Source organism: Gopherus flavomarginatus, chromosome 7 (genome assembly GCF_025201925.1).
Source record: "Gopherus flavomarginatus isolate rGopFla2 chromosome 7, rGopFla2.mat.asm, whole genome shotgun sequence".
NCBI lineage: Eukaryota > Metazoa > Chordata > Testudines > Testudinidae > Gopherus > Gopherus flavomarginatus.
The window spans coordinates 11,064,641-11,086,796 of record NC_066623.1 but is presented as its reverse complement, the minus strand read 5'-3'; the positions used below and the strand labels follow the sequence as shown (position 1 = coordinate 11,086,796).

The 22,156-nt window shown below is 42.8% G+C and overlaps 1 protein-coding gene across 5 annotated transcripts in view; it reads left to right on the top strand.

Annotated features, from left to right (window-relative positions):
• SMAD5 (SMAD family member 5) overlaps nucleotides 1–22,156 on the top strand; it is a 39,746-nt gene that overhangs the window by 1,371 nt on the left and 16,219 nt on the right. For 2 of the 5 annotated variants that reach the window (XM_050962246.1, XM_050962248.1), the window contains exon 1: nucleotides 12,360–12,517. The exons of 1 other annotated variant lie outside the window; for it this stretch is intronic. The gene's annotated coding sequence lies outside the window, so the exon portion shown is untranslated. Of the gene's footprint in view, nucleotides 1–12,359; nucleotides 12,518–14,014; nucleotides 14,039–18,131; nucleotides 18,198–22,156 lie in introns of those variants that run through there. 2 more of the 5 variants (XM_050962249.1, XM_050962250.1) reach the window with 2 other exon arrangements.

Below are 22,156 nucleotides of genomic sequence, written 5' to 3'. Positions count from 1 at the left end.
TATTACACAAGATTTGATACTAAAGGGAATAGCATTTGTTTTTTATTCTAAAAGTATTTGCTTATATTTGTGCAAAACAGAAAAGGCCAATAACATTTTTGCTCTTTTTCAGCGGTTTCATTTCCTGAGATAGTCATTAGTGTACTTATATTTGCAGATTTCAATACTGGAGAGAAATTTATTAAAGCAAACCACAATCTTTGCTTAAGGGTTAGAAAAAATACAGTTGTGTCACTTTCTGTGTAAAGATACATTTAAACTCAAAGGGGCCTAATTCTTGATCCTTATCCTGGTTTTGCACCTGTGTAACTCTAGGGACATCAGAGGCAGGGGCAGCTCTAGGCATTTTGCCGCCCTAAGCACGGCAGGCAGGCTGCCTTCGGCGGCTTGCCTGCTGAGGGTCCACTGAAGCTGCAAGACCAGCGGACCCTCCGCAGGCAAGCCGCCGAAGGCAGCCTGCCTGCCACCCTTGCGGCGACCGGCAGAGCTCCCCCAGTAGCTTGCCGCCCCAAGCACGTGCTTGGCGTGCTGGGGCCTGGAGCCACCCCTGATCAGGGGAGATACTCTACATTAAATCAGGATGAGAGGAGACTTTTGGTTCCTAGGAATATTGACATCACTAATTGTACCACTGTACTGATGAATGGCATATCATAGTAATGGCACTGGAATATTTTGTCTTGCTGAATCATTTGGGTTGATAACTAAAAAGAATTGCGTATGCATGTTTATGGATAGAAGGTTGGTTTTGTCCTTTTTAGCACTGTTTATCTTTAACATTACTCATTTGCTTGTAAGATAAAGATATAGATATATCCATATGCTTTCTACTTGCTCTAGATTGGTTAGTCATAAAAGCCCACCATAAAATGTAAGTAGTCTTGACAGTTGCACTCCCTGAGAACCAGAAGTATCTGTGTAATAAATGGATTGAGAGTTTAGCTGTAAGCATCATGTCTGCACATATGTACTGTGGAGTGCTTTAAGTTTATTGGAACAGATATGACAGACCACCATAAATACAACTATAAAGTGTATATTTTTGTGGGAAATATTCCTTTGTTTTAAAGAATGAAATAAGTTGGTTTCACATATTAAAAAGAGGAAAACTTTTTGATCTCTGCTGCAGTGTAAATCTGCTCGGTTACATCCAAGCATCTTCAGAAGGGTGGGTGTAACCCAGAGAATTTGGCCCATTGTGTGAGCAATGTGCTGTATTTCCTATGTTTCCACTGTTTAAGGCTTAAAATAGTTTTCCCGTGGCTGTGGCTGGGCAGCCACAAGGACAACTTTCAGTGCATAGCTACTGTCAGATATTAGCCCTAACTCTACAGCGGCAAGTGGACATCCAACTCAGCGTTTTGTCAACAGATTGCTGTTATTAGTATGATGCGGCACGTTAGACCTCCCCACCATCCCATATATGGAATGTGTCCCACCCAGATGTCAGACACTTTCAAAATTGAGCATGCTCAGGCGAGTATATTGACATTTGGGAGTGACAACCTTTCAGAAACTGACAACATCCCTGTAGCCAATAACCTTGGAAGTTATACACACTGGGTTCTGTGCCAGACACACAATGTACTATGCATTTAAAGGAGCCATAAGGTATGCAAGTTGCTACTTTCACCGTGAGGTCGATATTGCAACATCCAGTGGCCAGTTGCTGACGTTGGTATATTAGTGAATTTGCACAAAGCACAAAAAACCACCAACACTTAGCAGGAGCACCACATGAAGGTTGTTGTCTTGCTCCCAGTATGCAAGTGAGTAAATCTGTAGTGACTTAAAAATCTGTCAGCAGAGCTTAAATCTTAAATAAATAAAGAAAAAAATGTGATAATGAGCTACCTGAGTATAATAATAGGGTAGAAGTTTATAGTGATGTGAGATTAATTTCCCTTGTATATTACAGTTTTGTATAACTTCCATTTCATGACCCAGCATTTCTGTTCTCAGTGCTTTGGAGCACAGGTTCACAACCTGGTGGACACAAACAACTCCAGGTGCACTTGTAACCACCCTCCTATTCCTGTATAGAAAGAACCGCTGATTTAGAGTTAATAAGAGTACACAGTTCTCTCCATGAAAGCTAAAAGGAGTGTAAAATGAAGGATGATCCATGCAGTGAACAACATTGGATAGATATTCTGAGGAATCAAGCAATTTTAAATTCCTTTCTCTGGTATTTCCTCTATGAGAGTGTTTTATTTTCAGTTAAGGAAATAAGACATTTTGTCTGCGCTTCCAGGAAGTTTTTCTCCTCTTCAAGGACCACATCCAATTAACAGTGTTTTGCTCCAGCAAGATTCTTTCTTTAATGGCAGTTAGATCATGCTGTAATACAGAAACTTGAAACAGTATTCAAACAAAGGGTCCGCTTGTTGGTAGCTTTTTTTGTGACCTCCTCTGTCCTTGGTCCTCTCCACATTTCACTTCCCATGGTTTTGATTAGTATTTTTATGCTTACGACTCCCAATCTACTTTTCTACCTCTATCTCTGTTCAGTCTTACACTTTCACCACCTTTCAGATGTATCAACATGGGTAGCTCATCGACAGCTCATGCACTTCATCTGTGTTCTTTTCAGTGCGGAGAAGACCATTGGTGCTCAACTGAGAATAGTCATATTAATCTTCCCATAATGTTCCCTGTTTATAACATCTTCATTAATATATCAGTGTTTGATCGCGTGCTTGGTCCAAGTCATTTTTCCAATCAATTAATAATAAAAAGTTTGTGGCTTTAACTTTATTCATAAATATAACATTAGCTTTTCCTCCACTGATCTGCAACCTCATTTTAATACCTAGTATCACACATCTGTGGCATCAGCACACAAGGACATCCTTTCCCTTACTGTTCAGTGAGCTGTGTCATTTGGCATTCAACATCAGATCATCAGCAGGGGGGCAATGATAGCACCAGTAATGTGGAAATGCTGTCTAGTAATGCAGGGAAAACTATTTCCTGGCTTTTTTTTCTCCACATGTGGATAGGTCACAGGGACATAACAGAACTTTTCATATTGCTCCAACTAACTTTAAAAGGAGTTTGTTATACTCTGTGATTCTGTGCTGCAAGAGCATCCACACTGACCATTCTAGAACTCAGGGGCCATGTGCTTGATAAGATAATATCTCATAGTAGCCCCTAATTCACCACAGATCAGTGGTTAAATGTTTTACTCCATGTTTTTTGGGGGAAAAGAAAGTCTAAGACACACTAAACCTCTGTATTTACTTTCTTGCTGGGAAGTAGCTACTCATCATGTATTTTGCTTGTTTTCATTAAGCAGTGTATCGTGGGGTTACCTGAAAAGATGAAATGGATAAAAAGAGGAACAGCGCTCCTTCCCTACTCCTTAAGCTCTCCTCAAAAGTTGGTCCCATTCTTCTGCACAGATACCTAAAAAGTGACAGTTCCTCCTCCCCATCATAACATTTGTAGATATAAGTGATATGTTTTCCCTGCCCATCTTGGTATACTGTTCCCCTCAGCCAAAACAGAGATGGATTGTTTCGAATTCCTCTCCCCTCCCTCTTTTTACAAAACCCCTCCCTCGCTCCTATTCCCCAAATAGGCAGCAGTGAGAGGGAGTATGCTTGCAGATTCACAGATTCCAGTGCCTGAAGGGGGGCATTGGGATCACCTAGTCCAGTGGTTCTTAATCTGGGGTGCACGCACCCCCTGGGGGTGCAAGATGCCCTTTCTGGGGGTGTGAGACATGCCAGATTTTATTAGAAGGTAAATCACCGAAAACACAAATTAAGCACAGGCACGTAAGAAAGAACAACTACTTTGTTTCATCAAACCTATGTATTTATTAACATTATACATTTTTAATGATTACTGTAATATACAAATAAAAATATATCTAGGTTTAAGGGGTGCGAGAACCAGTTTTTTAGATTTAAGGGATGCAAGAACATATTTTGATTTTTGATAAGGGGTGCGAGAACATATTTTGAGAACCAAAGGGCTGCAGGCTGCAGTAAAGGCTAAGAACCACTGATCTACTCTGACCTCCTGTATAACACAGGGCAGAGAACTCCCCCAAAGAAATTCCTAGGGCATATCTTTTAGAAAAACATCCAATCTTGATTTAAAAATTGTCAGTGGTGGAGAATCCACTATGACCCTTGGTAAATTGTTCCAATGGCTAATTACTCTCACTGTTAAAATGTATGGCTTATTTCTGGTCTGAATTTGTCTAGCTTCAACTTCCAGCCATTGGGTCATATTATACCCAGGGATGAGCTGTCAAAATATTAACAACAGGTTCCCTCCTCCTCATCCCATGAGGGGGTCATGCCTCCCCGGGGACTCCTGCCCCATCCACCCCACTTCCCTGTCCCCTGACTGCCCCCTGCCATACCATCCAACCCCTCCTTTCATTCCTGATGGCCCCCTGAGACTCCTGCTGCATCCAACCATCCCTTCCCTCTGTCCCCCCTGGGACCCCTGCCCCTATTCAATCCCCCTGTTTCCTGCCCTCTGACTGCCCCAACCTCTATCCACCCCCCCACAACCGCCCAAACTCCCATGCCCTCTTCCAACACCGCCTCCCTGCTCCCTGTCCCCTTACTGTGCTTCCTGGAGCCGCTTGGCCGGGGCCGGGGCCGGGGCTGGGCCGGGGCTGGGGTCAGAGCCAGGCCTCGCCATGCCTCCCTGGAACCCTCCTCAGGCTCCCCTCCCGCCCCAGCTTACTTGCCTGCCTTCTGCTTCTTTCAGGCTTCCCGCGAACATCTGATTCGTGGGAAGCAGGGGAGGGGGAGGAGAAGGGGGGTGGAGCATTCAAGGGAGGAGCGGGACGTGAGCTGGGGCTGGGGGCAGGTTGGACAGCTGCCTGAGCCTTTGTTAAATAAAGCCCTTTTAGAACCGGTTGTTCCGGAACAACCGGTTCAAAATGGGCTTCTAAATTTAACAACCGGTTCCAGCTCACCACTGATGATACCTTTCTTTGCTAGGTTTAAGGCCTATTATTCAATATTTGTTCCCAATGTAGATATTTGTAGACTGCAATCAAGTCACCTCTTAACCGTCTCTTTGTTAAGCTAAACAGATGATTGAGCTCCTTGAATCTGTCACTGTAAAGCACGTTTTCTATTCCTTTTGTCATTCTTGCGGCTCTTCTCTGAACCCTCTCCAATTTATCAGCACCCTCCTTAAACTGTGGGCAGCACAAGTGAACACAGTATTCCAACAGCTGTCACACGAGTACCAAATACAGAGGTAAAATAACCTCTCTACTTGAGATTCCCATTTAGGCATCCCAGGATTGCATTTTGGTCACGGTGTTGCATTGGGAGCTCTTGTTCAGCTGATTATACATCTTGACCCCCAAATCTTTTTCAGAGTCACTGCTTCCCAGAATAGATCTTGTAAGCGGGGCCTACATTCTTTTTCCCCTGATGTATATATTTACACTTAGCCATATTAAAACCCATACTGCTTGCTTGCGGTCAATTTACCAAGAGATGGCTCTGAATCAATGAGCTGACCTCTTCATTATCTACCACTCCCCCAATTTTTGTGTCATCTGACAACTTTATCAGTGATGATTTGATGTTTTCTTTCAAGTCATTGATAAAAATGTTAAGTAGCATAGGGCCAAGAACCAGTCCCTGTGGAAACACCTGTTTGATGATGATTCCCCATTTACAATTATATTTTAATTCCATTTAATGTGTGCCATGTTAATTTTATATTCTAGTTTTTTAATCAAAATGTTGTGTGGTACCTAGGCAAATGCCTTATAGAAGACTTAAGTATATTCCATCATCAATATTACCTTTAGCAACCAAACTTATAATCTCACCAAAAAAAATATCAAGTTAGTTTGAAAGAGTCTGTTTTCCATAAATCCATGTCAATTTGCATTAATTAGATTACCCTCCTTTAATTCTTCATTAGTAGAGTCCCAAAACAGATGCTCCATTGTCTTGATGGTATTGATGTCAGGCTAACAGGCCTCTCCTTACCCAGGTCATCCCATTTATCCTTTTTTAAAATTGGCACATTAGCTTCCTTCTAGTCTTCTGGACCTTCCCCAGTGCTCTAACACTTGTTGAAAATCAACATTAATGGTCCAGCAAACTCCTCGGACAGCTCTTTAAAAACTCTTGGATGCAAGTTATCTGGGCCTGCTGATTTAAAAATATCTAACTTTAATAGCTTCTGTTCTGATGGAACATCCTTCAGACCATACTCTGAAATGGAAAGAGTGTTTTCATCAGCATATGATGAAATTTTATGTTCCCCCAAATACAAATCAGTAATATTTATTGAGCACATCTACCTTTTCTGCATTATTATTGATAATTCTACCACTTCCATCTAGTAATGGACCAATACCATTGTCAGGATTCTTTTTGTTCCTAATATATTTAAAAAGTTCCTTCATATTGTCCTTAACTCTGCTGGTCATAAAGTTCTTCTTGTGCCCCTTAGCAATTTTCTACAATTCCTAACTTCTGATTTATATTCATTGCTATCAACTTCCTCTTTCTTCCATATGTTTATGTATATAATTGCTTTCACCTTCCCTCTAAACCAGGTCATTTTTTTAACCAGTATGGCCTTCTTTCTCAGGTGGCTGATTGCGGCGTTTGGGGCATCTAGTAAGGTGTTCTTAAATTATTCCCAATTATCATTCACATTTTTCTGATTAAATTCTTCCTCCCAGCTGATTTAGCTCATAATTGTTTTCAGCATTATGAAACTGGCTCTGTTAAAGTACCAGGTATATATATTACCGGTATGAACTTTATTCTGCTTCCACAGTATAAATGTAATCAAGTCATGATCATTTGTACCTAAGGTTCTGTGATCAGTTCTTCTTTATCAGTTAGGCCAAGACCTAATAAAAAAAGTCTCTTGTGTTGGCTGCAACCCTTTTTGAGTCACGAAATTGTCATCTATAACCTGTAGAAAATCAAGGATGTTTTAGTACTGGAAGCATGAGACCTCCAGTATATGTCACTCATATTGAAGTCCCCCATGATTACATAGTTTTTCCCCCCTACACAGTATATATAGGCATGTAAGGAGGCAGTCATTCAGTTCCCACTTGTGATTTTGTGGTCTGTAGCAGACATCAACTTTAATACCCCATCTTGTGCTCCCTGATGACTCAGAAACAGATAATTCCATTTTTGATAGCATGCCACACCCCCTCCCCTTTTGTCCACTCGATCCATCCTAAATAGTATATAGCCATTGATTTTTACAATCCTATCATATATCCTCCCACCAGATTTCAACTAAATTGAATTTATGCTCATAAATGAGATTCCAGTCTCCCCTATGCTATCCTATCCTCTCCACACCCTTCTGATTCTAAGCCGAAGTGAGGAATACCCCATCCTGACCTTGCAAGAATCAACCTGTTACTTAACATGGTTGTAAAATGGTTTAGAAGATGTGTAATGAAAACACGTTACCGATTTTTGAACTCCCCCTCTTCCCCTGCCATCAGCAATTTAAAAGTTCAATGTAAACAATGCAGTCATTTTAGGAATCACAGGAAGGCCAAGTTTTTATAATTCAGTAACCTTTTTGTAGACAGTTTCCTTGCAATTCAAACATCATATTTAGTTATCAAACTGCTAGTTTCCAGCCAAACAAAAAGAAATCCAACGTTCATATTCAAAATATGAAGAGAAGATCAGAATAATATAATTTGAGATGTACATGTTGCTTCTAATAATTTGGGGCCTGATTTTATCATTGATTTCAATGGGCTTTGGATCAGGCCCTGTGGCATTGTGTTAATAATAAATATTAATAATATTTTTTTATTACTGTGGCACCTAGTAGCCCTAGTCATGGACCAGGACCCCATTTGTGCTAGGCGCTGTACAAACATAACAAAAAGACGGTCCCCGAGTTAGTTCCAGTGTGAAGGGGGCAGACTGTATTATATGACTGACAGATGATTTTAAGAGACAGCTGTCACAGTAATCTGTCCTCTTTACTAAGACTGGAGGAATTTATTAGCAAATGAAGCTGAGATCATCAGAAAACATTTGCCTGAGTTTAGGAAGCAAGAACAATTTTTTTTATAATTGTGTATTTGCAATTGCCTTTGCATAATCTGGACTCTTAATTACCGATTAAATGTTCATATGACTAGATGTTTAAGTAGTGATTTCCATGCAAATTACTACAATTGCATGCCTGCATTTCTAAAAGTCTGGGCCCGTAAGTATGAAAAATAATAGATCCACTTCTTTTTGGAATTCAAACGGTTTCTGTCAACAATACATTCAGGGTGACTTGAGCCCACTTGTTGCACGTTTTATATTAACCTAGTTATATTATTCATGATGGAAGTTCTGAGACATAGGTGAGAAGAAAACGTAGTAAGTACTGCTCTACAGATCAGCCCATCTGATCTAAATTGATACATACTATGTCTGAGGTGGCCTACTATTTTTTGTGGCAGTGCTTTTGTAAGGGCCTAAAGAATATACAAAACTTGAATTAATGTTTATAAAATGTCATTTCTATCTCCCTGTTGACTGGAAGGAGGTAGTCCAGGTTCCTATCATTTGGTCTTTGGACATTTTTCTCATTGAATAATTCTTGCCTCTACTGCAAAACAAGGAGAGAAACTTTCCTCTCACCTGCTGGAATATATTCACCATTGGCTTGCTCCAAAATATTGAGGATACTCTTTGAAATAAGACTTTGCCTTCAGAGATGCTATGTGGTTCAGGCACTGTGCTCAAGGCAACCTTCTCTGTAGGTTTAAATTAAGAATTGCATACTTCTTTATGTTTTGTCTCTGCCCCTCATTCCCCAACTTAGAGTGCTTTAACGTTCTCCATTAGTAACAGGGCTCTGGCGTTTTTGTACAACATACACATAGTAATTCTATTGTATCTTTCAGCAGGCTGTGTAAGACTGTGTTAAGTGACTCTCCAATACGAGTACATTTTGTTTCATGGAGTCATGGCTGGCACATGAACAGCACCTAAAATGCCTGCTGCCTATTTGTTATTCGCTTTATTAATTAAGCTAAACAAAAGGGTTGGAAAAGGCCCAGCTTTTTTGCTGTTGTTGTTCCATTTTCAGAGGGGTTGGCCAAGACAGAACAATTGTTATCCTAATGGCTACAAAGGTGATGATGCAGCTCCATTCAAAGAGCTATTCTGCAAAAATAAGACATTTTATTTTTTTTAATTCATACTTCTAGCGATGATAAAGTACCTCCATAGTAAGTATTTTGTATTTTATAGTTTAATTTCTGCAAAAATAAATATTAGCATATTATTTTTCCAGCTCTGTCATTGGTGCAGAGATGTTGTATCAAAAGGTGGTTGACTGTGTTCACTGGCTAAACTACCTCTAGCTTTTTTCTCCACACTTACTAAATCATAATAGAAATATATGCCTGGGGAATTACTTGAGTCCTCCGTGGGTGTGTCTACACTGCAGTTAAACACCCCTGGTTGGCCCACGTCAGCTGATTTGCTCCTGAGGCTTGTGCTGCAGAGCTGTAAAATTGTGGTCTAGGGACTGTGCACTGGGGGAGGGACCCAGAGCCATAGCTCCAGACAGAGCCCAAACATTGGCATTGCAATTTTATAGCCCCACAGGCTGAGCCCCACAAGCCCAAGTCAGCTAACATGCACTAGCATTGGGTGTTTATTTGCAGTGTAGACATAGCCTGTGTCTGTCTAGTCACAACATGCTGGGGGAAATAATTCTGCTGAAGTCTTCTGTTTACACTAGACATAATCCTGAGCCACAGAATTTGGATCTGGATCCAAATTTTTCCAAAGTTCAGGTGTTTGAATCTAAAGCATAAGTTTGGCACACTGCAGAGGCAGTAGAATGACATAAAATTTAGTTTGGTTGTGCTTTTGATTTAGTTCAATTTCTAATTTACACAAATAAAATGTGTGGGTCTTTTGGGCTTACTGGTACATACTGTAATGCTCATATTTTCCTGTCTCTTTAACTCTATTTTCTAATGAATATATAGTACTGTTCTATGAATGTCTACCTTCTTGTGTTTCCTTGCAATACTCTAGCAGCTATTGCGTTGCTGTAGTTCTTCAAGAAAGGTGTCCGTCCACTTACATTTCAAGGAAATAAGAACAAGAAAAGTACAGGACACAATTTAATTTTATGGGACACCATCCCACAGTTTTGTATGTGGTACAATAATTACATAATGTATGATTCTTTATAGCTTTATTGCTTGGCAATATCCTTTTTTTAAAAAGCTACCAAACATTTCTTAGTAGCTCCTTATTAGATTGCAGGTAGGGCATTCGGTAATTTAAGAGAAGTCCATCATCCACCGCAGTTTTACAATACTGAGCTTGCCACCAAAAAAACACAACACAAACTCCTGAGCAAGCTGGGCAGAGAAGTTATGGTCAAGCCCTGCTGGCTACCCATTTGCACTGAGTAGTGTTTCATCCATGATGGGAGCCAGTGCAAACTCTCAGAACCAGGATTTTCCAAGCTCTTTGGGGTAAATATAGTCCCTGCTTTTGGGCTTGGAAGGGGAAAGCACCCAGCATGCTGTGGGCTCCACCAGATTCACAGCCTGAGACTGGGTGTCTGAATAGGGGGGAAGGATGAAACACTGAGAGGCTGAGGTAGGAGAGTTTAAAGTAGAGTAAGTGGAAAAGGTGTCTTCCCCCAACCCTGGCAAATAATTGAAATAGATAATTTTATGGCCAAACTTCATTTTGGAAATACAACCACCATGCCTCCTGAAAGTTGTAGTTTGGTTGCTGCATGCTCCATGATCACACTATATCTCCCAGCATGTGCTATGGGCTCCCCTCTTGCTGAGCCACAGTGCTGCTTCACGGGAGTCCCTGGCCCCACAGGATGCATCTTGTAGCCAAGCTGGGGAAAACATCCCATTGAGAAGGGAATGAGGCAGCTGAACGACATCACCCCTGGGACACCAGTGCAGCATCTTGAAATTGAAATGTTCTGTTTTCATGCCCCCCTCCCCTGTTTTGTCAAAAATCCAATTTTCTGTTGAAAAAAAGAAGTTTTGGTGGAAAATATCCACCCTGCCATAATATAAAGACTTTTGCCCTTCCCCATCCCCCTTCAGCTCCCCATTTGTCACCCTCACTGCTCTCTGCACTGACCCCAACTCCTCTTCAACACTTCCCGCATCCTCACTTCCTCCCAACCAACACCCTGCTCTCCACCCTGACCCTAGCTCCTCTCCAACACTCCCTACATCCCCACCTCCTCCCACAGCCCCCTTCTGTCCCCCACCCTGCTCTCCACCCTGGTCCTAGATCCTCTTCAACTCTCCCCCATCCCCACCTCCTCCCACAGCCTCCCTGCCCCCTAACCTCCCTCACCTCCACCCTGAACCCAGCTCCTCTCCAACACTGCCCCATCCCCACCTCCTCCCACGTCCCCTGAACCCCCACCCTGAGCCTAGCTCCTCCCACACTTCCCACATCCCCACCTCGACCCACAGCCCCCCAACCCCCACCCTGCTCTCCACCTTGGCCCTAGCTCCTCTCCAACACTCCCCCATCCCCACCTCCTCCCACAGCTCCCCAAGCTCCACCCTGACTCTAGATCCTCTTCAACTTTCCTCGATCCCCACCTCCTCCCACAGACCCCCTTACCCCAACCTCCCTGCTCTCCACCCTGCCCCTAGCTCCTCTCCAACACTGCCCCATCCCCACCTCCTCCCATAGACCCCCTCCGTCCTCCAACCTGCTCTCCACCCTGACCCTAGATCCTCTTCAACTCTCCCCCATCCCCACCTCCTCCCACAGCCTCCCTGCCCCCTAACCTCCCTCATCTCCACCCTGAACCCAGCTCCTCTCCAACACTGCCCCATCCCCACCTCCTCCCACGTCCCCTGAACCCCCACCCTGAGCCTAGCTCCTCCCACACTTCCCACATCCCCACCTTGACCCACAGCCCCCCAACCCCCACCCTGCTCTCCACCTTGGCCCTAGCTCCTCTCCAACACTGCCCCATCCCCACCTCCTCTCACAGCCCGCCTGTCCCCCACCCTGCTCCTAGCTCCTAACACTCCCCCATCCTCCTTCTGCCCCCCAGCCCCCACCCTGCTCTCCACCCTGAACCCAGCTCCTCTCCAACACTCCCTACATCCCCACCTCCTCCCCCAGCCCCCTTCTGTCCCCCACCCTGCTCTCCACCCTGGTCCTAGATCCTCTTCAACTCTCCCCCATCCCCACCTCCTCCCACAGCCCCCAACCCCCACTTCCTCCCCCAGCCCCTCTCCCCTGTAGCTGGGATTGGCTCAGAGCCCTCCGTGCCCAGCCGGCGCCTGCGCAGTGCCGGAGGAATCTGCCTGCGCGCGCTCGCTCGCTCGCTCGCTCTGTCCTCCCTCGCCCCGGCCCAGATTCACATCCGGGGCTCTGGGCCCGGCTCTGCCCGAGCGGAGGCGCCGTGTGGGTCCCGCCGCCAGGCGCGGTCTGAATAAAGTTCTGCCGAGAGCGAGGCTGCGGCCCAGGCTCAAGGGCCGGTCTCTGAGCGTCCGGTAAGTGCGAGCGGCGGCCTGTTCGCGGGGGCGGGGTGTCCCCCGGGGCCGGGGCTTGTGCAGCGGGTCCCTGACCCCATTGGGGGCTCTAGGGCCGGGCCCCCCCCCGGAGCGGGCTGGGCTGGCGTGTCCCGTGGAGAGGGAGAAGGGGGGTGAGGCGGAGGGGAGCGCGCCTGGGCTCGGCCGGGGGTCGGTGGACGTTGAGGGAGGGGGGAGTTGTGGCCTCCTCGTGGAGAGTTTAAGGGAAAGTCCCGTTAGTCCTGTATATTGGGGTGACCGAGTAGCAAGTGTGAAACATGGGGGGGGGGCGAGCCTTGGCACCTATATGGGAAAAAGCCCCAGATATTGGGACTGTCCCTATGCAATTGGGACATCTGGTCACCCTGCCGTATATTTTCTCTGGCAGCCTGTGTGGAGAGGGAGTGTCCCTGCTCGGCAGGTTGGGTCAAGGCTGAGCAGTGGCTGAGGAGCTGCAGAGTGACTCCACACACCTGGGGCGGGGTGGGGGGCAGAAACAGAAGGGGATGGAGCCGGGTTAGTCAGTATCCATAAAAACAACACGGAGTCCGGTGGCACTTTACAGACTAATTAATTTGGGCATAAGCTTTTGTGAGTAAAAAACCCCGCTTCTTCTGATGCATCTGAAGAAATGAGTGTTTTACCCATGAAAGCTTATGTCCAAGAAAGATGACAGATACTTCCCTGTGAGGGGAGTGGAAAGAGTGGGACTGTTTAGTTTAGTGAGGAGGCTTCAGATAGGATATGAGAGGTGAGTAAAGTACTGATCAGTTGCTCCTGTTTATACTTTCTTGTAATACAAATATAAGGGGGCGGGACATTTAGTGAAATTGCAGATAAGCTGACATAACGCTGATCACTGGAAATAAGTTTTGTGTGTTCATATCTGTGGAACTCCTTCCCTCAAATTATTAAAGGTTAGGATTTAACAGGATTTTAATAAGATGAGGAACTAATAAGAACAATCATAGTTACATTACCTGTAATGTAAACAAGGCTGTAAACCCTCATGGTTTGTGGCATACATCAGCCACTGAATGGAACATTTGTGGACAGGTGGTTATTCCGTAATTGTAAGGATTCTGTAATTATTCACTATGGCAGTGGTTCTCAACCTGTGGTGTCCACGGACTATGTCTAAGGCAGTGGTGATCCCCAAAATTTTCAGGGTTGTGTCCTCCCTTCTATGTGCAATCCCTCTCCCTGGGCTGGAAGCAGGACCACAGGTGGGGTGGGATGGGGGCATCAGGGCCGGTGCTACCATTAAGGCGAACTAGGCGGTTGCCTTGGGCGCCAAGGTTTGGGGGCACCAAAAAGCAGTGCCCCCATTTTTTTTTCATTTTTTTTTTTTTTTTTTTTACAGTGGTTCCTCCCTGAGTGCGCGGTCACTGCTCCACTTCTCCTGCCTCCCAGGCTTGCAGCGCCAATCAGCTGTTTGGCACTGCAAGCCTGGGAGGAGAATTAGAGTAGGGGCGGCGTGCTCGGGGAGGACGCGAAACAGAGGTGAGCTGGGGTGGGGAGGCGCTACATGGCTTGCTGGGCTAGGGGGTGGGAGCTGCTGTGGGGGTGCCTCGGGGGGGGAGCTGCCACAGGGCTCCTCACCCCAGCTCACCTCTGCTCCTCCTCCTCTCCGAGCATGCTGCCCCCGCTCTAATTCTCCCTGCTGTTTGGCACCGCAAGCCTGGGAGGGGAAGAGAATTAGAGCGGGGGCAGCATGCTCAGAGAGGAGGTGGAGCAGAGGTGAGCTGGGGTGGGGAGGTGCTGCATGGCTCCCTTAGGGGGGGAGCTGCCGCGTGGGGGGGAGCTGCCGCAGGGCTGGGGAGGAGGCGGGCACAAGGTAGAAGTTTTGCCTAGGGCACAAAACTTCCTTGCACCAGCCCTGGGGGGCATGGACAGGGGTAAGGGTTCCGAGGCCAGGAGCGGAGCCCCGGCAGGGGCACTCCTCCTTCTCTGCCCCCACCTCCTGTGGGGATGGCCCAGGCCTCAACCATGCTGCCCTGGCCTCAACCATGCTGCCCTGTGAACATGCCCCCATGCCCAACAGTTTGGGGGCCTCTGATATAAAGGGTCCATGAAAGACTTTAGATTGAAAACTCTCTGAACAGAATTCTACTATATATACAGACAATAGATTTCCAAAGGGATCCACACCTTCAATGGAAAATTTTTAGGGGTCTGCAAATAAAAAAAAGGTTGAGAACCACTGTACTATGGGATTTCTTGGCTTGATACAGGGTATTCTATTATATCAGGGTGGCCAACCTGGGGCTCCTGAGCCACATGCGGCTCTTCAAAGGTTAGTATGCGATTCCTTGTATAGGTGCTGACTCTGAGGATGGAGCTACACATGCTGACTTTCAAATGTCCTGTGAGGTGCTCTCTGTTCAACCCTCTGCTCTGCCCCAGGTCCTGCCACCACTCCACCCCATTCCCCAAGACCCCTGCCCTTTCTCCTGAACCTGCTATGCCCTTGTTCCTCTCCCCTCCCCACCAGAGCCTCTTGCACACTGCAAAACAGCTGATTGTGGTGGGCAGGAGGCATGGGGAGATGCTGATTGGCAGGGCTGCCAGTGGGTGGGAGGCACTGGAGGTTGAAGAGGGTAGCGGATGGGTGGCTGCTGACCTATTACTGTAGCTCTTTGACAATGTTCATTGGTAAATTCTGGCTCCTTTTCAGGCTCAGGTTGGCCGCCCTGGATTAGATGGACTGCTTCTCTGATCCGTTAAGGCAATTTCTGTGTTCCCATGGCTTGTGGATCTGATTCGGGGGACGTAATAGAGGAAGCATGGTCTTGTGGTTAAAACACAAGACTGGAAGTCAAGTGACCTGTGGGTTTTTTCCATTTCTGTGACTTCCTATGTGAACTTGGGCAAACTATTTAACCTCTTTATGTTTGATTTTCCTCTTCTGTAAAGTGGGGTAGTACTTCCATGCCTTTCAGAGACATAATTCACCAATATTTGTATAGTGCATTGTGGTTCTTTAATGGAAGGCTCTATGAAATTGTAAAGATTGTACCTAATGAATAACTTGAAGATCAGATTCAATATAATGAGAAATCCATGAAATAACTTTCAAAGTTTGTATTATTGTGCTATATTTCCATGTCGTCTTGTTTATAGCTGCAATATTCAGTTGTAGATACCATGTCATGCTGCTCTCCTCTCACTGTAATAGAGCCACTTACTTTAAACCCCAAATATTCAGCTACTGTGGTGGCCTTTTAACCAAGGCTTTGGAGTGGAGCTGGAACGCGGAGCAGCTCTTGAGCAGTGGAGCTGCAGGTTTTTGCCTGGAGCTGGAGCGGAGCCAGAGCACAGCTCCAAAGCCCTGCTTTTAACATAAATAAATACAAATAATGAAAAAGTAAGAATTATTCCATGCACACTTTTCCCAGCTGCAGTAATGCTTAGGAAGCCTGCTGTTCATGAGTACCATAGCTTTGTCAGATTCTGAATCCTGTTTTTGATTGTGTTCATCCTCATTCCCCCCCCGCCCCACACACACACATCCCTGTTTCCTCTATCTACATTTTGCTGCCATATTTTTCAAAAGCTGCAATGTTTCTCACTAATCAGCAAACAATGGTGATGCAAGGTGATGGAAAAGCTAGTAACTTCACTAAAGGAGTTTTAGTTAGTATAACTTTTGAAAACATTGAAACGTAGGTCTTAGATTAAAATAAACTTTACATGGTTGAATCAAATGTGCTGCTTGATTTCATAAGTTGATCCCCACAAGAAGATAGTAGTGGTTCTGTGTTTACTTCACTTGAATCAAACTTTGCTGACTTAAGTCTTGAAATTACTGTTAATCGCCTCAAGACATTTATTTTTCAAAAAACATCTGCCCAATGGTTTACCTAACTTAGTGAAACCAGCATATTTTCTGCCAGATATGAAGGATATATTATAGAGGGATGAGGACATTTTGAAAGAAAACTTTTTCAATGAAAGCAGAGGAGACACAAGACAGAAAAATATGATTGAAAAATGAATGGGGGAAGGAGAAGGAAAGTATAAGAAGTTACTCTCTTCTCAGAGGAGTTTTAGAACTATGAGGAATGCAAAGGAGGGATGGGATATTGACATCAGTGGGACTTGGATTGAATTGTTTCTCTGATATTTTTAGATACTGAAGTTAGTACATTTGAAGACTACACACTACAGTGTTGAATAGCTTCCTTGCCCTCCTGAATTTTAACCTATGGCTGAACTTGAAGGAGCCAAGCCTACGGACCATATTTTTCTTTGTTGCCTTATTTTTGCTGTGAAGTCAGACTTTAAATACTTGTTTTGATGACCTGCTTTATAATTTTCATATTAATAGAGTACTTATCTTAATGCCTAGTATTGTTCTCATCTCTCTCAATGCAGAATGCTAATAATGGTTTATTAAATGCATAATATGCATTTCAAGAGTTGCTTGAACAGTCTTTACAGAGGATTACGGTAAATCTTTAATATCAAGAAGCAGTTCTTTGTAACTGGTCCGTTTTTAGATTCTGCTGTTTAGGGAGGTGTTAAGTGAAAGTGCCTATCTGTTCTTTGCTTTTAAAATAGAGTTAAACCATTGCATGGAGACATTCTTTGTGACAATTATATAGTGTTCTCCAAAGACCTTTACTCTTTTCCATTCTTGAAAGGTGGAGTGGGAGGAGCATGGGTGATCTGATATTTAAAATGCAAATAAATGAAAATCTCATCTAACAAATCAGTATAGCTGTTACAAAGAACACTGTAAAAGACTTTAAAAACTGATCTTCTATTGCATATAAAATATTACATCAACAAACTGATGCTTCTGCAGCAAGGGAACAAGCTCATGCAAATTAATGGTATTTATCCTTATGACATGGAATGTCTGTGCATTTCATGGCTCACACTGAAAGTAATTTTAAATGAGTTATCCTATTTAATTTTAATATTTAATACATTATCTCTCACATCTTTGGCCTTGTAAATTCTTTTGCTGTTCTCTGATGGAAATCTCTTTAGCAATGTTCCTGGATGCATGCAAAAGAGTTTGGCTGGCACTTCAGTATGCTTGTCCAGTGCAGATTGGCAAGGTGTAGAGTAGTGTCTGCCAAGTCTGTATCCCTACTGACCTACTACCAAGGTTGAGCCTGCCAATGACTGTCATCCTTGACATAGAGGATCTTTGTCAGACTAGTTGACACTGATCCACCAATTATGAGGTAGTGTCTCTGAATTCTGGGTCAGTGGATGTCACAAACTGACAACTCCAGAATATTTTGCCATTAACTCACAGTGCAAGGGTAAGAAGTACATTAGTGAATTACTATTGTCAGTCTTCCCTCTAAATTCTGGGGCTTTTGTAAGCTTGTCACAGCTTTAACACAATGGTATCTTCTGTATATATTTCCTCTTTTTTTTTTTTAAAAGAAAAACATTCATGGAAGTTTGTAAAATTTCTCCTTTCTGGTGAAACTAGGACTGTCTTTGTGTCCAATTCATTTTCTCATAGATAGTATTTAGCATCTTGTCCTGTATTTAGGCTCTTTCACACGAACAGCTAAACTTTGGAAGGGTTCATGCAGCTTCTTAAGTGTCTTTTTATTTTAATGTGTTGTAGGGCTTTTGAAAAGTTCTGTCTTGATAGACCTGGAGAAAGAATGTCTTCCATTTTTTCACAGAACAGGTATAGTATGGGCTGCAGTTGTGTAAATTTTCACCATACTTTTTTGGAGAGAGTGCCTTTAGTGATGAGTGTAGTTCATTTGAAATGACCATATAGTCCTTGGTGTCTATCTGCTAAAACTGCCCACACAGGCGTCGCTTTGTGTCCTTGTTTTGGTAACTTCCTCATGTGAATAGTTGTTAACTGCGAGTTGTCTGCTTATATAGGCATGTACCATAGTTTACCTAGTTAAAGTGTTTAGACATGTATATCATATAAGAATATACTGATTAGAATGACAAATTTATATTCGTTGGTAAGCTTCATTTAAAAAAAAATCTGTTTCAACTGATGTGGGACTATGGAAATAAAAGGAACAAGTATTAAATTGGAAAGCAGTATTTGAAGTACTTCATAGCTTTTGTTGTTAAATCATTCAGCTGTGGATATTAAAGCTTGGTGGGTTTTTTTTGTTTGTTTTTTAAGATCAAGCTATTTTTCTATTTATAATATCTATATTTTTACCAAAAAAAAAAATTTCCTTACTTTGGATGTCTGAACAGAGAAGCAAGTGACTTTAATGGTAATATGAAATCAATTGTCACCAAGGTTTATATGGAAATCCAGCTGGCTGAAAGTTAAAACCATTTTTCTAAAAACTACCTAGCTTCCAATTTAGTAGTCTGTAAGTAGGTTATTTTTTAAATTTATTGGGTTATATAGTGTTTGTGAAAAAAGCTGAATTCTTAGTTGTGAAGGGGAAATTTGATTTTTTACAGAACAAGTATGGCACAAGCAGTGGCAATGCAGACTTCCTTTTAACCATCCCATGAAAGTTCATCGTGCATTACTTGAAATGAAACTGGTTCAGCATGGGAAAGTAACTTGTTCTCAGGCCAGTTCGACACTACAGACCTACGGTATAACTACGTTGCTCAGAGGTGTGGATTTTTCACACCATGTGGGCAGCATTATGTTGAAGGGAGAGCTTTTCCTGTGATTAACTATGCTGATGGGAGAAACTCTCCCTCTGACTTAGTGCTTTTGTGAAGACGCTACTACAGTGGCACAGCTGCAGCTCTGTATGTGCAGACAAACCTTCAATGACCATTCAAACTTCATATATGAGGTAGAATTACATGGACAACTGTACTACCGTAATCATCACTTCCTAGAAACAAGCCGGGAATTATTTGTCCTTAGGAAAAGACTGTAATGAATCCTGTGACATCGGTGCATAGACGGGCTACAGTGTAAACTACCAGTGAATATGAAATGAGTTAGCTCACTAGGGACCCTTGTGAGTTGGCAAAGTGATGCCAGAAAATATATCTGCACAGAGGGCAAACATCAACAGAAGGAAGGGACTCTAAACAAAATCAGGTGCAGTGGAAGAACAAGATAGTTGCCTCCTAGTTTCAAAGATCTTGTTAATCAAATGATTTAGTTTCCATCATAGGAAGAAATGTTATAAAGGGTTCATGTGTTATAGATCAGTATATATGCAAATGTATGTATATAATTAAATATGGGCCACAAGTGGTTGTTAATAAAGTCGTGGAACCAATAAAGTTGTTGTGAACAGCAAATGGCTTCTATAGTACACACCTTGTAACAGACATGACTGTGGAGATTCTAACCAAACTTCCAGTTGTGTAGATAATTCTAGTGGGGAGCTTGTTTATATTATGTAACCGGGTCATTATAAGCCGCCACTTTACTGACAAATACGTTCATTGTTTCAGTTTGGACATGGTGTTCAGGAATCCTTATGTTTCTGTCTCTTGCATTTTTAAAACTAGTAAGTAGACTAATTTATCAGGAAGAGGATAGTTCTTCTGCTACTTCAGTGTAATCTATTATGCAACTCTTGTCCATTTCATTCTTTATCTAACAGTTCAGATGGAGAAATGGAGGGTTTATCTCATATCATTATATACAAACACGTGTCATCTTTTGTTGATATGTTCTGGCATGAGTCTTGTTCAGGTCCTATTAATCCAGAAGCTTGGTTGCCATGATATTAGGCCAGCAGTGTTTGTAATGAAAGGTGTTTGTAAAATTTTTTTCACACATAAGTAAGTGTGAGGGGAAGAGAAATGTGTAAAGTCAGAGCTGTGAATTGTTTAATTTTGGTGACAGGGCAGTTGTTCAGCAACCAGTCTCATAATTGTTTCATTCAGTAGCTGAAAGACTTAAAAATAAAATATTTCCTTGACAAATGAGACTTAATCTGCCATTTCTACTGATAACCAGCTTTGTTTATATTCAGCTCGCCTGATATGTTACTAAGAAGGGGTTCAAACAATGGACTTGTTCACACAAATTGTTTCCTTCCATTTGCTGCAACTCTTAGAACCCTAGATCTATAAATCAAGTCTGCCCCAAAGTCTAGTTTGGATATAGAGATTACTTCCTCTTGTGTTCAGTAATGAAGCACACACCATGCCACCTACCAAGTTACATTATGTTTTTATACCACGAATAAAGAGCCACGTGCATTACTTGGGCATATTAAAGTACTTTTGTATGGTTTAGGCTATCAAAATATTGTGCAAACAACCTGATATTCCAAATACTTAAATAGCTGAATAGGATAGATGTTTGTGAAATGTATTGTGGATTCTCTAGATTTCAAGGGATTTTATTTGGTCTGTTAAAACCGTTCATGACTGCTTTTTTTTTTTTTTTTTTAAATTTGTGAAAAGGAAACTAGACCCAATGAACACTCTATTGTTGTCTGAGATGAGCTCTTGGGTAATGTATGTATACCTTTCTGAAAAAGCATCTGAGCTTAAAGTTCATTTTTGAGCAGATGATCCTCTTGCTGAGACAGAATGTTGTGCTGCAGTCACAACTGATTATAACAACTATGTCCTTGCTTAAAAGTATCAGGAATGCTGACTTTTGAACATGGATGTTCCATTGAAGTATTTCAAGCAGCAAGTCACTGTGGTACCTCAAAACCTTTTTATAAATGACTTTTGACCCCATATTATCTGCATAAAACACAAGTGAGGAATCTAAATGTAGGATATGTATGTAGCTTATAAATTTTAACACCCTTTTAAAGACTGCAGCTTTTAGGATAAAAACATTTCATTTTTTTATAGACAAATAGCTTAAAAGATTTCTATGGCACTAATAAAGATCCAAAGAAATAATCAGGTTTTTAATCTACCAATAAATACAACTTTTTTTTGTATTAAAATAAGGCTTTTAACCTTCATCAATATTGCTCTCTCTAAATGCCATCTCCCAAGGGCGTGTAATGAAAGCAAAATTCACAGTACCATTGAACCTGCTGGAAACGTAATTGATTTTACACTGCTCTTAAATGAAAAGTGGAAATGAATTTCTCTAAAGATGACCAGGATATCTGATCGTGTTGTCGGGTAGCCAAAATTGATTTATGGTATATGAAGTTGAGTGTTTTATAGTGTACAAATTGTATAGTTCTGCTCAGTTAACAGAATCTTCTTAGTTTTAGTTTATCTAGTTGAAATTCTTAGATCCTCATCTTCTATGAAGTAAGAGGGCTTTTACAAGCCAATCTAGTACAATAACACCTATAAATTGACAATGGGTACTTGTCAGTTTTACTACTGCTTGTTTAAGACATTGTTTCAAGTACATGTATTGGGTAAAGTTAGGTGTACTTGAAATTTCTGTATGTAAATGAGTGTTTATTTTGCACTTCACGAGCTGTTCATTGTTCCCTTCCATTTGAGAGAATAAGGGCATGTCTTCACTAGCAACATTAACGTGGCTGTGTAGTCGCGGCATCAGCGCTGGGGCAAAACCCACCTCTACAAGGGGAAGAGCTACCAGCTCTGGTGCACTGTTTACATTGGCACTTTACAGCACTGAAACTTGCAGTGCTCGGCGGGTGTTTTTTCACACCCCTGAGTGTGAAAGTTGCAGCGCTGTAAGGTGCCAGTGTAGACAAGCCCTTAATATAAGGACACTTGCCAATCAAT